Here is a 15,218-nt window from a genome sequence, read left to right as displayed (position 1 = left end):
TTTAAAACAACTCTCTTATTAATTTACAATCAACCTTCTTATTAATAAACTTTTTAAACAACTTTCTTATTATTTTACAAACAACTATCTTATTAATAAACTTTTTAAACAACTTTCTTATTAATTTACAAACAACTCTCTTATTAATAAACTTTTTAAACAACTTAATCGTTAACTTTTCATCATAGTTTCCCAGCATGCGAATGGCCTTTAGTGCATGAAACTCGACCACATCACATACCTAAAAGAAATGTAAAGGCTCATTATTGTCTGGTAAAATGTTAGAAGAACTAATAGAGGCAGTGGCGTCATTCAGGGGGGAGGGGCAGTGTCCCCCAGTAATTTAGATAAATTATTCCATAGTCTATGCCCCTTGACTCTCCGGATGTGGACCTCTCGTGAAAGTCAACAGGGTTTTCAAGACATTTCTTGTGTTCACAAGTTTGAGTCTTCCGCCAGTTACTGTGAAGAAAACAAATTTTAGTGTATATAATAGAGGTGGAAGTCCGGTAAATCTTGATAAAAAAAAGAGTTATTAAAAGGTAAAATTTTATTGCAGGTAACTGAATTATGTTACCTAGGTGTCTTATTTGATTGCAATTCTTGGAAGCATCACAGTGACCTAGTTGCAGTTTGCAGCAAAATTTGCATGAGGTTTGGGAATTACCGGAACATTGAATTATATTTGACCTCTATTCAGGAGTGTAGCACCAGCATTTTTATTTGGGAGGGGGGGGGGGCAAACAATAAAATAAAGTAATTCTATTCTATTAACATGCAAATTATTTCGGTATCTACGGCTGAAGCTAAGCAAGGCTAAAGCTAAAATCAACCATTTCTCTCCTGAAAAGTTTGAAAATCCCAATGTCTTTTCAGGAGAAGGAAAATACAACGTAGACTGTCTGATAAGGCCAAAATAGACAACTTAAATGACTTCACAAAAAGTAGGGGCTTAATCTGAACGACCAGACAAAAGCAAGTCATACACGAGCATAAGAAGGTTTTAAAGCATGAGTTGCTACCTGTCCAGTCCCTTTGAACCTGGTTTAATTTAACTGACTCAATGGAAAAACGACATTAGAACATTAAAATGAAATGATAAAATAAAACGAATCTATTCTACTTACAAGCAAATTCGGTATTTGATATCTACAACTGAAGCTAAGTTTTTAAAATCAGCCATTTTTTTTTACTGAGAAGTTTGGAAATGTAAGTCTTTCTAGGAGAGAGAAATACAACTTAGCCTGTCTCAGTATTGAGCACCTGGGACCTCAATAAGCTCAAAATAAATGACTTTTACGACTTTTTAAAACCAGAGGGGGTGAACCCCCCCCCCCCCTTCCAAGCCACCTCTGAGTACAAGGAGTATTTGAGTAAAAGGTCATATGAGAATAAGAGAAAATGAAGGGAAGTAAAAAAGACCTTAAAGTTAGAATTAAAGAGATGTGAAGTGGAGGTCATGAAGTGAAAAATATTATATTTGCAAGTTTAGAAATTGAGAATAAGTAGTGAATCTGGACTTTTACCGAGAAGTTTGAAATATAAGTCTTTCCAGAAGAGAGAAATACTACTTAGACTGTCTCAGATTTGAACACCTGAGACATCATTGAGGTCAAAATAAACGACTTATACGACTTTGTAAAACCAGGAGAGGGTGTGATGATAAATTGACTGGGCTAAATTGACGTTGTCAAAATTTAAGTTCTCTATCTATCGCTTTCTTGGTCTGCTTCGTGGACGGAGGCCATGGAGAGACCCTTCAAATGTTATTTTTGGGAGGCGGCTTGGCTCCATTCGCTTGAAGTAGCTGAACCAACACAGTTGCTGTTTCTTGATTTTACTGAGAATGGCTTCAATCGACTGGAGCCTTTGGCGAGTATCCGTATTCGTGATGCAGTCGGTGTATTTGATTCCAGCGATAGGACGATCTCATCTCGAAAGTTAGAAGCTTTCTTCCGTCTTCAGTGTTCAGTGTCTATGTTTCGCATCCATACATGACTATGGGAATTACTAAACTGTTAAATAGGCACATTTTGAGTTTGTTGGACAGATGGTTAGTTTTCTGAAGGTTTGCTAGTCTTGGAAAGCTAGAGCTAGCAAGTGCAAGTCTAAGTTACATGTCAGAGCTATGACAGCTATCAGAAGGAAGTAGATCACCAAGAGACAAGACATGGTTAACCGTTTTAACCTGTCTTCCGCCTATGGTGACAACGGGTGGGTTGTCTAATTCATGTCTCGTAGTTATCATGACTTTTGTTTTGTTGACATTGATCTCCATGCCAAACGGCTTAGTGGCATCATAGAGTTTATTAGCTTGTGTCTGAGAAGTGCCTAAACTAACAGACCCCATTAATCATCCTTTTTATGAACAAGCGTCTGATTCAGTCGATGAAATAGCTTTAGTGGAGTTCCTAGGTCATATCCTTGTATGGTATATTCGATAAATACAGTAAGGTGATTTGAGCTGCGTACAAGAACAACATTACTGCAGTTAAAGTAAGAAATAAGATTAGCATCTGTTTTGGTAATGAATCACGAATTAAGCAGGGTTGTGTTGTATGCTCATTAATATGGATTGTTTTGGTGGAATTTGTTTTAAGGAGCATGGCAAATAGTAAGTGAGAACATTGAGTCAAATGAGAAGATACAGCTTTCCTATACCTAGATTATACAGATGATCGTTGTGTACTAGATAATAATGCTAGCAAATTGAATGCATTTTGGAGGTTTTAAGATCTCAAGGTACAAGAATAGGTCGGAATTGATTTTAAGAAGACTAACTTGCTCAGATTAGGAATAAATGAAAAGTTGATATTGGCTAGTTGATGTTGGCAAAATACACAAGGCTCAGAAGGGAATACTTTTATAAAATAGAAATTGATTTTGAATGCAAATTACGAAACCAAAGAAGTACAGCTTGAATTTAAGCCCCTTAAACCATGTTTTAAGAAACATGGCAAAGGGTATGTGAGAATATGGAGTCAAATGAAAAGGCAAAACGTCCCAATACCTAGATTATACAGATGATCTTTGTGTACTAGATAAAAATGCTAGCAAATTGAATGCATTTTGTGGGTTTTAAGATCTCGAGGTGCAAGAATAGGTCTGAATTGATTTTACGAAGACTAAGTTGCTTAGATTAGTAATAAATAAAAAGTTGATATTGGGTAGTTGATGTTAGCAAAATAGACAAGGGTCAGAATGGGATACTTTTATAAAACAGAAAATGATTTTTAAATGTAATATTACGAAACCAAAGAAGTACATCTTGAAAACAACAGGTCCTTGGCCGGTAGGCAGACAAAGAAGAAAACAACAACCATATGAATATCTCACCTGTATACAAAAAGGCTTCCTCAGCATCGACAAAGACGGGAAAAAACTACCCCGTAACAATCTATAAAAAAATAAAAAAATAAATAAAAAGAGAACACAAAGAAAAAATCAAAACAAATTACACCACAGTTAAATATGCTGTTACATGCATTTGCTCCTAGGAGCGCTGCTATACATGCTATTAAGATCAACACATCCTTGCAGATTTTTATTTTAATTTTTATCTGTTTCCATTTTTATATTAATAATTATTTACTTTTCACTGTTTTATAATGCAGTTATGTCTTTGGAGTAAATAAAAGCATAGTATTTCAATCTTTAATTCGTAACCTATAACAGTATAGGGTACTTCATGTAAAGACCTCTGAATTATAATATGCAATAAATGAGGTACTCTTCTCAGCAACATAGAACCAACTGTTGAGGGGTAGCCCTTTATATTATTCTCTTCTTCCATGGTTTTTAAAATGAGTGGGTATTGTATATATTTGTTAAATTTTTCTTTTTATTCTTTTTTGATTTATGATTCTTCCTTTTAAAATTCAATTCTTTTTCTTTGTCAAGGCCGAGAACGTCTTTTTGCACACAGGCGAAGTTGTTCTTTGTTTATTTTTCTTTTTTCGGTTTCTTCCCACTGACCATATACACTTTTTTCAAGATTTATTTCTTTGGTTTTGTCATTGTTGGTTAGTTTGGCCTTAGATCTTTAATATACGTCAATGTCAATTTATATTTTAGAAAAACGTAATACCTAAATATATCTATAATATGTAACCTTCTGATCTGCATCTTTCCTTTTAACTATTAAGGGCCTTTTGTGAGAAATTCTTTCCGTCTGAATGAGCCATTTCATCAACAACGTATATGAGCTTATGCAGTTTGAATGCACTATAAATGAAGTGAAGTGTTATCGTACTTCTCAGAACTGAAGAACTGAACAACGTATATGAGCTTATGCAGTTTGAATGCACTATAAATGAAGTGAAGTATTATCGTACTTCTCAGAAATGAAGTGTTATCGTACTTGAAACCGTTATTTAAAGTAGCTTGACATTAGGATTCTAATGAAAAAGTACGGTTAAATGTTTCAAAGTAGTCAAGTTTATTTTAAGCATATGCTATTTTCTAAAACTTCTACACTTTTTGACTGAGGTTAAGTTTGTAACTTTTTATTGTAGATGTCGTCCATGCATGCCTTTCCAATTTGACATTTCAATCAACTAACAAATATTCACCTTATTTCAATTCGATTTAAGTGCATCCTAAGATATTGTGATAAAGCTGCAACTAAAAGCAATTAGAAACTGGTTGGTTCTTAGCCCAAGTTAAGTAAAATTACCTTGGTTCCATATTTTCTCTAGGCTACTCTTTGTCAATGGCCATATTTCAGTTTAGTACTTCCAGCCAGATCAGTTCTTTTTTTTAAAATTATTTATATGTCTATATATATATATATATATATATATATATATATATATATATATATATATATATATATATATATATATATATATATATATATATATATATATATATCGCTCCGAAAAGCGGATGAAGATTTGCTAGATGTTTTCCAGAGAAATTGCTTAAGGATTGTCCTGGGTACCCGGCTGACTGACCGTATTTCAAACAATAGGCTGTACGAAAGGTGTGGTTCAATACCGCTCTCTAGAGCTATAATGAAAGAAAGGTTGAGGTGGTTAGGGCACGTTGTGCGGATGAAGGATGACAGATTGCCGAAGATTGTTCTTTTCGGCCAACCATCAAGGGATAAACGGAAAGCAGGTCGTCCCCGTCTGGGGTGGGAGGACGTCATAAAGAAAGATTTAAAGGAAATGGGAACTTTGTGGGCGGGTGTAAAAAGGGAGGCTTTGAATAGATTCGGGTGGAGGAGAATCGTGTGTAGCTGTGTTGGCCTCAGGTGGCTTGGTGCTGCGGTGAGTTTTTAGTAGTAGTAGTAGTATATATATATATTATATATATATATATATATATATATATATATATATATATATATATATATATATATATATATATACAGCATAATAAGCCAATCCTTTTAATATTTCTATTGGTATCAAAATTCCGTTTTTTATAGTTTGGTTACAGTTGAGCCAGGTCGCAGTAAGTAAGTTACAGTTCATTACCACGAAATGTTCGAATACCCATCAAAATCCAAACAGAGATCATTGAAATATAGATCGTTTTTCTGCGTTGCCAAAAGTATTGTATTCATGAAACTTTAGTTTCATGAAATGTAATTTAACAAATAGAAAAAGTTTTTCAACTAAAGTAAGAAGCAAGTTTAAAAATTAAAACAAATATAAATTACTTTGTATATAAGGGGGTTTACTCTCTTTTCGACACCTTGCTCATTAAAAAAAAAGTTTTTTAGGGCTTTGAAAATATTTTTTTTTCCAATTGCAAATTTTCTTCAAAAATTTGGAAAAAAGCCAAACTTCATAGTAAAGATTAAGGAGCTATGGAGAAGACAGCCCGCTTCATACAAAGAATAATCTGTTAAAATAGGTTTCAAATCTGTTCCTTGCTTTCAGTTGAAAAGCTCTCTTTTTTATTTAATTTCTGATTGTTTTCCAAATCATACCCAGGCCTAACCAAGATATAATTAAATGTGTAAATCAATAATTGTACGTTGATTAGTACCGTTCTATGTTTATTTGCAATTTCAATTTTGAATAAAATTTGAATATAGTTAAAAAAAATGGCGACGAATAGTAATTTCGGTGAAAAGTCCTTGTTAATATTACTACTAAAGAATTTTGGTTTGATGAAAAGGCGGATTATTGTTTGTATGGATGGAAATTCTGTGAAACTTTTGATCTTCTGCAAAAGTGAAGCCATCACAACCTCTACAATCTCTGTTAAAAGTTACCTCAAGTCCAGAAAACCAACATAATAAGACCGAGGTCCTATTCCATCATTCCATGCTGTGATATTCAGGTGCGGTGCACCTGCTTTATCTACAATGGGATTTTCTTATCGATAAATACATTACAAATATATTTTCTTAAATACATTGAAGTATTTCATATAAATGACAAAGAAAAATATTATCATTGAAAATTACGGAAAACTAAGTTCCTAGCAGTATTTGGCACCGCACATAAAGTTCATGGCGGGGCTGATGATGACCTGTCTTGCCTTTTCCACAACATATTAGCTGTATAGAGAAAAATTTTAATTAATTCCTACTCCTCCTTCCTCTCTCAACGTTTATCTGAAGCCTCCTGAAGAGTAAGCAGTTTGTCCATTAAAATGTACTTTTGTAGGAATCTACCCTACCCCCACCAAAACAATGACTCATACCCCCTCATTATAGCTGATACGCAATAACATATCACCAAACGTAGTCTTATTTCATTACAAATATAGCGAATCAACTTGGTTAAATCCAGCACTACCACCGTGTGGCACTACTTCTTTTGCAACTTAGAAGCCTAAAATATTGTTATTTATACTTTAAATCAATTAGCTTCTCAAGATTTTACATTGATTGCAAATTCGTCCTCTTCGGGGTAAAGTCGTAGTTTAGTGACCCAACCACCTAAACTGTCACCCAACCACCACTACTGTTTTGGCGTCTGCCCCCCCTGGAAAACTTTCTGCCAGTGCCCTTGATCCAAACAAAGGTTTGAGACATCAATTTTTGCAACAGTAATGAAAGGTTCAGTAATTATGCATACCCATAATTGTAGTAGCAGTTGTAGCATTAGCACCGATATACAAATATCACCTTTTTTTCAAAATCCACTTCAACACGTGATACAATTTTAACTTAAAACCATCGTACAGTCTTAAAGCACCATTGATGCGCTGTCCTGAAAGTCTGCACAAGCAAATTACGTTTCGGACTATTTCAATTATAACAACTATGTTATACAAAATTTTTCTCTTAATACCTCCATGTCTATAAGTTTTAGTAACAGCGTCAGTGGATGTAATAGAGTCTGTTGAAGTAAGGTTAATAGTTGTAGTCTTAGCTTTAGTACCAGTAGCAGTAGTAGCAGTAATAATAATAGTAGCAGTTGTAGTAGTTGTAGGAGTAGAATTAGTAGTATTATGATGCAAATTTTATCTTTTTGTCAGTTCAACATCCCCCACAAAAAGCGCTGTAAGTTTTAAGTTCACAAACGTAACTGCTCCTAAGATATTTCTGATACGTCCTTTTTAAAACCTGCATATGGATGGCAGGTTGTCATCTGTACAACAGAAATATTCTCTGAAAATTTCACCTTCATACCTTCATAGGTTGTAGATTTTGAGCTAGCCAGAAGACACTGTGTGTATTCATTTAATGCTGCGTCTACGGTTACTGTAACTAACGATACTAATTGCATTAAGTTGAAACTCTTAGGGAACGTTTAGATGGAGTTTCAATTAAACGAAAAACTTATATGCATGCAGGTATTAAAACAGCATACAAGCACTATAGAGCATATTAGGACATAGGCAGCGATGGTCTGTCATAGCCAGTAATATCACTGATATTGTAAAGGAACTAATTTGACTGAAAAATAAAAATATAGTGCCCTCTTAAGAGTCAAAAATGACTGGAGGGCAACCAGCCCTCCTCTTTAGCTTATAATTTTCGAGACACTTCCCACATTTTGTTCAGCATAGCTGAATCGTATAGTAACTAAATCTCTAGTGTTATTGGGTAGGTCGACTCCCCACAGTTGTGTAATTTGCCAATTATGCTTAAAAACTAGATGTTGCCTTCAAATTAAATCAAAACACTCTGTTTGTATGCTGGTTGCCAATAACACATCCCAGCAATACAACAAGAACGACTGGGGTTATTAAGCACAAATTTTCGGGGCTACTTCTATCACTACTTCTGCTCTTAGATTTTACTAAATCAAAAGAGTGTAATTGTATCCAGGGTGTGAAAGAGCACAGATATGATTTTTTGGGAATGGTATTAACTTTTATTTATCAGGTCAACTACAGAATGTATTATACAACATGTATATGACTAAATTAAACACTACTATTTGTGTCATAATAAAGAGTTTATGTTGTTAAAAATTGCTGAAAAAGTTTCTCGAGCATATAAATAGCAGTCCAAACTATAATTTCTTAAAGGAAAACCGGAAAAAATCAAACTATTATTTTCTTTTTCCCTGAAAAAGACTATGTCAATATAAAACGAACAGAAATTAATTAAAAAAAACTGTTACCACAAAATAAGGCTTTCAAAAAAAAGTGAAGAACTCCATTAAACAAAAAATTAACAAAAATAGAATGAAACAATCTACCAAGCAAACCCAAACCCAAAATAAAACCCAAAACAAACAGAAATTAATATGAGTAGGGTTCAAAACCCCTGTGCTTTCTAAGAGACAGAATATAAATTATAATTTACAGAAAAAAATTCTTTTGAATGTTTTCACTTTTATAACTTTGAGAAATTAAAAAATAATTCCGATTTTAAGGAATAAATATCAGCATATGTATATTAAACTGACAATGCACATTCATTTGAATTGTTTTCAATAATGTACAAATTATATTCTGTATTTTAGAAAGCAAAGGGGTATTGAACCCTATTCATTAATTTCTGCTCGTTTTAAGTTTGACACTGTTATTTATTTGAATTTCTGATCGTTTTGGGTTTCATTCATTTATTGATACTGATTTATGGTAGTTGTATGCTTGGTAGATTATTTGATTTTATTTTTGTTCATTTTTGGTTTAATGGAGTTCTTTACTTTTATGGAAAAATTTATTTTGTGGAAATTTTTTTTAATCAATTATTTTTCAAGACGATTAAAGACGAAAAGTTACTGGTGATAGAGCTGAAAAAGAAGTCATATTAATCTACGGTTAGCTCCAAATACTTTTAACATACTGATTAAAAATTATTAGGGCAAAATTGCCATAGTTTAAGAAAACAGAGAAACACTCCTGAAAGCTGTTCAATCTTGAAGAAAATTATGAAACGTAACATGTCTGAGAACCCTTAAACAGAGGTTTCAAGCTGTAATAAAAAAAGAAACGTTATATTTATCCTGAAAACGAAGATTACGGAAAATTTCCCTTCTTTCCCCTTTGCTTCCTACTTTGCTGTGCTTTGCCTTCTTTGCCTTCTTTGACTTTACTTTCAAAAACGAATGTTCTAACACATAAGGAAAAACTAGCTTTAATTTTATTTTTGTTACACTGTTTTGAAATCAGATGGGCTTATCTATTCGCTTTAGCTTTAACCAATACAATTTCCAGCTCATATGTTATGAACGACGATTGCCCCCCCGCCCCCCCGAAATGTTTGTCTGACTCGTAAAAACGTAACAAAAATAAGCAAAAACAAATTTTGTATGCGTTTTTTAAGTTTTTTTTTGTGTAACCCCCCCACCAGTTTTTTTTTAGTAAAACCCCCTTCGAAAAAAAAATCCTGGGTGTAAAATTTCCTTCATGTAAAATTTCAAATATGTAATCAAATGGTTGTTATCTTTTTACAATTTTTGAAATTTCATTTGAATTAAAATGAAGTAGATGGCGCAGTTAATAAATGTAAGATAAGATAAGATATTCATTTCAAAAAATGACTTTCACAAGCCCCGAAGGGCCGAATTCGCATTTCGGGGTCATATAAACGAAAACATAGAAATAACACAACAACTAAAAAACTGGCTAAACAATGCCAAAAACAACTATATCAGAAAGTCAAATCAATTAATTAGTCTCAAAACCAAAAAGTATCAAATGTAAGAAAGTTAAAAAGGCAAAAACCAAAACAAATCCCAAAACAAATGAGATAAAAATAGTGTTAAAAAGGTTTAAAATAGAGTATATAAACAAGGGGGAGGGACTGGAAGAACCTAACAGACACAAGCATGGGTATCAACAGTACAAAAAAAAACTGGTGGTTTATTTGATCAGTAATGAAGGGGACAAAGGTTTTTTCATACCTGGAGGTTAAACAACGTCTGGGTGACAAGATAGGGACGGGTTCAGAAAGAGTACGTGTCAGGCAGTATCTGGATGGGGAGTGTCTTTTGGGGAAAATGTCTTCCGTGCGAGGGTTTATTATTGCATTTTTTGCAAAACGGAGGCACAGCGTTCCTCTCCTGCGCTTAAGAGTTTCCAGCTTGACCTTTTTTAGAAGGAGTGAATATGGTACCAAAGTTTCTTTAAAAATTATTCTTAGGGCTCTTTTTTTAATAGATTCAATTTTATATGATTCATCACGGGAGATGCCAGGATGCCAAACTGGACAAGCATATTCAAGATGCGGGCAGACCAAGGAAAGATAGATCCTTAAAGAATGGGATGGGGGGACGTTAAATTTATTCAAGAGCTTAAGGAGAGACATGGACGCATATGCTCTATGGACAATATCATTCACGTGGATATCCCACTTTAAATTAGAGGAAACTGTAAAGCCAAGTAATTTAAAGGAAGACACAGAAATATCTGGGGGGATAGAGTCAAGGAAAGCGGGAGTAGATTTCAAGAAATTTATCGTCATTATATTTGATTTAGTGGAATTTACTTTCATATTTAGGTTCTTAGCTTCATCCGAAATGTGGGTTAGAATTTCAAGGGGGTCACTTTTATCATTCCTGTGACATACTTCAAGGATCGACAAGTCATCCACGTATTTCCTCCTTTGGGGGAAGTCCTTACCAATATCGTTAATCATGACTAGAAATAAAAGTGGTCCCAATAAGGTTCTTTGAGGAATTCTACAATATATAGAGAGGGGGTTAGAGAAAATGTTTTTGTATTTAACAACTTGAGATCTATTCGAAAAAAACGATATAACAATATTTACTAACAGAAGATCAAGTTCAAAGTTAAACAATAGTGAATAAACTAGTATGTCACGATCACTTTGGTCAAAATTCTTTTGGAAGACAACTAAGACACGGTTCAACCAGACACTGGGTTAATTAAGATTAACTACTATGGTATGCATTCAGTAGACAAGGTCATTGCTAGTGGAATTTTTTCTTAAGTTACCAAACTGCCGGGTGTCAATACACGGACAAATTCTATCCTTAAGCCAGTCACAGAGGAAACCTTCATAAAGTTTGGAAAAAACAGAAGTGAGTGTAATGGGGCAAATGGTGGCGAAAGTCAGACTGGTGCAATTTTTTGGGACAGGTGTTATAAAACCTTGTTTCTAGCAACTTGGGAATTTACCAAATTTTGTGATGTTGTTGAAAATATTTGATAAAGGCTCAGCAATTTTGTCCAAAAAGGCTTTAATTAAGTCAACTTGGATGTCCAAGGGACAAATACTTGATTTTCTAGGCTTAAGAATTTTATTTATAACATCAGAGGAAGAAATAAAGGGGAAGGAACTATTGGGAGGAATAGTTGGACTTGAGCCAGTGAAAGGGGGGAGACTTTTAACGATGGAAGCAAGGTACAAGTTCAAATCATTGGCTGGCGTATTGGGGATTCAGTGAGGTAAAATTTAACCTCAGAATGATCTTTCCTGCATATTTCTTTAATTTCTCTGTACCATTGCTTGGGCTTGTTAGAATATAGATCTTTGACTTTACTATTATAATAATTAGAAGCTATTTTTCTTAATTTTTTCCTTAGGAACTTCCTTGGACTATTAGCCTCAGTAATGCGACCTGCCTTGAGAAAATTGATTTTTTTTCTTATAAGTTTTTTAAAAGAGTCAGTAACATAAGGCCTATCTGTAGAACACGTTTTAAATTTTTTCTCAGGGAAGTCGAATTCATAATTACTCCTCAAAAATTTTAGAGGGACAAAGCCATGTAGTCAACGTCATTTGTTTGATACAGAGTGGGCCAATTTTCAGCAGTAATCCAGGAGCCAAAATTGAAAAGTCCTGAGTCAATAAGAGGTTTATAAGCCGTTTCAGTTATAGAAAACGACTGTTAAACTTTAGCCAGTGGAGATAGGAGAAGGCTAAAGTGGTTACTACCCCCTAGAGGGGGCAAAGTGGAGACGGGTTTGTAAAACTTCGAAAGATTGGCGCTAATTAAATCAAGAGTAGTATTGCCTTTTGTAGTTGGGACCTTAACGACCTGTTTTAAATTAAAAGCATCAAGGAGGCACACTTGTGCCTCTATAAAGAGGCGACCCACCACAATGTTAAGCGATTTCCGGTCCTAGCAGTTGCAGAGACACCGCGGTGATCGCATTTTGTAGCCCAAGCTCCAACTAAAAAACGTGCAAAATTTCACCCCCCCTCCGACTTTATCTTCATGGGCAAAAGTGGGCCGGAAGTTTTGACCCTCTGACCTCAGCCCCCCTTTAACGTTGTCCGATTGGTCTGAAATTTAAAGGTTAAGCTTTTCTAGGGCCCGGGAGCTTATCCTCGAAATTTCAGCTCAATCCGATCACTCCTTCCCTGTTTTCCAAAAAACAAATATAGCCACTTAAAGTTCATTTCTCTTTTTTTTTATTAGCCACGCCTACAGGCCACAGTTGGCAGCGGATCTGGGTGAACGAGGACTCATTCGAAGTGGAATTCGACCTGTTAGGGCCTCTTGATATTTTCAGACCGAAAAAATTATCCCCCGAATTTACATTTACGAAAAACCTCGTTTTCCTATAAGAGCCCATGTTAATTTTTCCCACCACAGCCCCCCTTTAACGTTGTCCGATCGGGCTGAAATTTAGAGAATAAGCTTTCCTGGGGCCTGGGAGCCCCAGGCAATCCGATCCTTCCTTCCCTGTTTTCCAAAAACCAAATATTAAGTTTTGTGGGTAATTCCTTGCGTCAAAAATAGATAGGGGAGACTAAAATAATATTTCCGTAAGTGTCTCTGTGGTACAATGGTCGCTGTAACCGACTGTCAGGCGGAAGATCCTGATTCGATTACCTGTCAGAGACAATTTTTTGTATATTTAATTTAAAGTTGAAAAAATAAACTCAGTTTCTTTTTTTAAATCCGCTTAACCTCGAAATTTCAGCTCAATCCGATCAATCCTTCCCTGTTTTCCAAAAAACAAATATGGCAACTTAATGTTCTTTTCTCTTCTTTTTTTTTATCAGCCACGCCTACAGGCCACAGTTAGCAACGGATCCGGGTGAATGAGGAGTCATTCGAACCGGAATTCGACCCAGCAGGGCCTTTTGATAGTTTCAGACCGAAAAAATTATCCCCCAAATTTACATTTCCGAATTTTGGCAAAAGACTTCTTGAAAACACCCTGTCGAGAAAGAAAAGAATGTCGAGAAAGAAAAAGAAAACAATCATCTAACAGTTAGTCAAGCAATAATAAGTAATAAACTGTACAAAAACGTGCAGAAATTATTTGAAAAAGTAGTAGTAGTAGCTATTACTGAAGTTCAAGCTCAAAATTTGCACATGTTAAGGATTAATAATTTTTTTCAATTTATTAAACTCAGACCAGAAAACCACCCTCTGGGTAAGAAAGGTGGCGGAATTCTGTTCTTTGTCCGTAATGACTTGTACCCAAGTGAAAACTCAATTCCGTGTCTTGCTCCCTTTGATGATATTTGGTGGGTGTGTGTTCGACCTAGTCTTGCCGCGTCCGTTCAATTTAATTTTCCTGTGTTGTTTTATTACTCCCCTAATCAGAGATCCGCTGACAAAATAAATTTTATCGAAAAATTACATGCAAGTGCTGACTTTGTACTATCAAAATACCCAAATGCAGGAATTTTCCTGATGGGGGAAGCAAACGATATAAGACTCGATTCTACATGTAATTATTTGAAAAAGACTACATTTTCTAAAGAGTTAAAGATGCTGAGTTACAAGGTCGAACCTTAAAACGTACAGGGGTTCGGAGGCACATTTGGGGGGGGGGGGTTGCGGCCCCCCAAACCCCCCGCTTTTGTAGTCTCCTTTGTTAAGGTTTTTTAAGGTCACCCCCCGCTTTTGCTCTTGCGAAGAACTGGTTTGCAACACAAACGAAGTCTGCTGTAGTTTTTTACCTTAAAAACAACTATTGTATCATTTATTGATGATGGCTACCGCCCCCCGGTTTTGCCCTTGCAAAGAACTGTTTTACAACAAAAACAAAGTCTGCTTGAATCTTTTACCATAAAAACACCCTATTGCATTTATTTGACTAAGAATCCTACTGAGGATTATTTTCCGTTTCCTCAGGAGATTTTTCCCTGACCAATAACAAGCTATACTGTGATGAACTTTAACAATTTTGAACAGAAAAACAGGGAGCAGAAGAAGGGCTCAGAATAAACTAGCAGTTCAGGTTCATTTATTTCACCATCATACATGATCACACTGAGTACATAACACTACCTGGCACAGAGACAAGTTTGTAGTTATAACTGTAACAGACTGAGTAGTCATTGCCAAATCCTCAGAAGATATTAAAAAAAATGCCATTGAAACAGTTTCATTCGTATTGGTACAACCAATTGATTGCAGGGTACAGGACTTAAAAAACCTTAACACAAGAGGCTGCAAAAGCGGAGGGTTTGGGGGGCGGCAGCCCCCCAACTGTGCCTCCTAATCCCTGTACGTTTTAAGGTTCGACCTTGTAACTCAGCCTCTTTAACTCTTTAGAAAACGTAGGTTTTTTTCAAATAATTTCTGCACGTTTTTGTACAGTTTATTACAATCAGTTTATTTTGTACAATCATCTGACTAACTGTTAGATGATTGTGTAACATTCTTTTCTTTCTCGTGCACCAGCAGTAGAATATAATATATTTATAATACAATATTCTTTCTTAATATATTTGATTAGGGAATAAATTAAACGTTCCATAATTTAGTTAAGATATAAATTTAAAGAATATGAATTGTCAATAATCAAACAAATAAGCTGTTTTATATATAAAATCAAACAACGGCACATGTCATTCAAATCTCGCTCAGAGAATGATAAGCAAGAAAAATGTTCAGTATGATATTTCTCAAGAAGTTTAAATG

Source organism: Artemia sp. Qi Xiang Cuo, chromosome 16, assembly GCF_049724085.1.
Source record: "Artemia sp. Qi Xiang Cuo chromosome 16, ASM4972408v1, whole genome shotgun sequence".
Classification (NCBI taxonomy): Eukaryota; Metazoa; Arthropoda; class Branchiopoda; order Anostraca; family Artemiidae; genus Artemia; species Artemia sp. Qi Xiang Cuo.
This window is presented reverse-complemented; position numbering follows the sequence as displayed.